At 36.3% G+C, this 2,566-nt stretch overlaps 1 pseudogene; it reads left to right on the top strand.

Moving 5' to 3' along the window:
* The first annotated feature begins 740 nt into the window (after window positions 1–740).
* LOC111145024 lies at window positions 741–2,177 on the top strand (annotated as a pseudogene).
* The last annotated feature ends 389 nt before the right edge of the window (window positions 2,178–2,566 follow it).

Here is a 2,566-nt window from a genome sequence, read left to right as displayed (position 1 = left end):
TAAGTATGTACACCAGTAAGATCAGAGAGGTCCTCCAGGAACTATTTTGTTGTTTGGTAATTGAGTACAATGCAGGTTTTTAAAGAAACCAAAGAAGGGCAATCCAAATCAGGTATCATGTATTACCAGATGACAAAGGAATTTGCTTTTGCCAACTTTTGTTGATCTCCCCTTTGTAATACAGACTTCTAAAACAAAATGTACAAGTTCTTTTCTTTTTTGTAAACTATTAATCATTATTAATTTTCTGATTCCTAGAGCCAGGGACCATCAAAAAGACCTTGGCCATTTTATCTTCTTTCTTCCCCTCTGAAATTTAGAGCCCCATATACCCTTGCCTCTGTGCAGGAGCTGGTTGGCTCCTAGTTACTGTTTTCTATAAGTTCATAAAAATAATTTAGGATTGGTCAATACACATTTTTTCCCTTGTTATCTAATCATTTGATTTGATTTGTATTTTCAAAAATAACGGTTGATATGTTTTGCTTCTAATTAAAATGATAATAGGTGTTTAACATAAAAAGTGGAAAATGAAAAAAGCAAAATAAACACCCTACAGAGATAATCACTGTCAATATTTTACTGTATATACTAGGTGCTCTCGATCCTTCCCATCACTCTTTTCTCTCCAACTGCCAGCCAGCCCTTCTCTGTGGCACTGCCACCTGCAAGTTGGGTTGAGACCCAGCAGCAGGAGCAGGAAGAGCCAGAACTGGGAGCTTGATGTGGTGTGGGAATGCATGGCCTAGTGTTAGGGAGGTGGCAAGAAGAAAGTCAACTACTATGATGGTGATACTGGAAATTATTATTATGGACAGGATCAGCCCATGAAACCTCAGAATCCTCATGGCTCTGTAACTTGCTGCTAAGTTATGGTTTATATAAAAAAATGGAAATATACAGTCCCCATAAAACCACTGGTGAAGAAATGGCAAAATACCACAGTGATGAATACATCAAATGTTTATATTCAATAAGACCAGATAACATGTCTGAATATAGTAAGCAGATGCAGAAATTTAGTGTTGGAGATAATTGTCCAGAGTTCAATGGACTAAGTTTTGTCAACCCTCAGCTGGTGCTTGGGGCTGTGAAGTTAAACCAACAACAAACCAACATGGCTGTTACCTAGGCTGGAGGAATTCCATCATACTAAGAAATCAGAAGAATTAGGATTCTGTTGTGTTAATGATATTGTACTTGCCATCCTTGAGTTACTGAAGTATCATCAAAGAGTCTTATGCATTATTACTGATATTCATCATGGTGATGGTGCTCAAGAAGCTTTTTATGCAACAGATCGTGTAATGACTATTATTCCATAAATATAGGGAATACTTACCTGGAAGAGGAGACATGAGGGATATCGGTACAGAATAGTCTGTATTCTGCTGTCAGCTTTCCAATGAGAGATGGTATAAATGATGAGTCAGGGAAGTTATGTAAGCCTATTATCCTGAAAGTGATGGAGATAAACATCAACCTAGTGCTGTGGTGTCACAGTGTGGTGCAGACTCATTATTTGGTGATAGACTTGGTTGCTTCAGTCTGACAGTCAAAGGTCATGCCAAATGTGTAGAAGTGGTAAAAACTTTTCAATAGGCCAATACTGATGCTTGGAGGTGGATAGACAATCTGTAATGTTGCTCGATATTGGACATATAAGACTACAGTTGCCTTCAATTGTGAGGTTCCCAGTGAATTGCCATATAATGATCACTTTGAGTATTTTGGGCCAGACTGCAAACTGTGTATTAGTCCTTCAAACATGACAAGCCAGAACACTATGGAATATATGGAAAAGATAAGACAGCATTTATTTGAAAATTTACACATGCTACCTCATGCACTTGGCATCCAGATGCAAGCTATTCCGGAAGATGCTATTCATGAAAACAGTGGAGATAAAGATGGACAAGAATCAGACAAGAGAATTTCTATTTGAATATCAGATAAAGAGAGAGCTTGTGATGAGGGATTCTCAGATTCTGAGGATGAAGGAAAGGAGGTCATAGAAATGTGACTATCATAAGGAAAGAGCAAAGAAAACTAGAACCAAAGAAGACAAGAAGGAAACTGAGGGGGGGAAAATAAAGTAGATGTTAAGGAAGAAGGATAAGAGTGGTGAAAAAACAGATACCAAAAGAGCCAAATCAGAACAGCTCAGCAACCTTTGAATTTGAGATTCTCCCCATTTCAGAAGCCATTAAAAGGGGAGAAAGTTTTTTCTTTTTGAAGGCTCCTGGATTCATTTTATACTAGTTTGGCATGGACTGTGTTTATTTTCAAAATGGCTTTTGTTTTTCTTGGCAAATTTTTTGTGACTTTTCTAATTATAATGAAAAATTTCTCTACTCCATCATGCTTTATGTAATAGTATTTAAAAATTGATGTTACTTTGTCAAACAATGATCTACTAAAGAAGTAAATGGACTTTCTGAGCTGATTTTTCCATGTTTTATAATTTTCTTTATTAAAAAAAAATTATAGTTGAGAAAAAAACTACAAAACTACAGTAATTAACAATGTGTGACACTGGTGTATAAATAGACATATAGATTGAAGA

This window comes from Enhydra lutris, unplaced genomic scaffold (genome assembly GCF_002288905.1).
Source record: "Enhydra lutris kenyoni isolate GAN:26980312 unplaced genomic scaffold, ASM228890v2 scaffoldscaffold12, whole genome shotgun sequence".
NCBI classification, from domain to species: Eukaryota; Metazoa; Chordata; class Mammalia; order Carnivora; family Mustelidae; genus Enhydra; species Enhydra lutris.
Note: the sequence above shows the minus strand (reverse complement) of the source record. Positions and strands in the feature narration are given on the sequence as shown.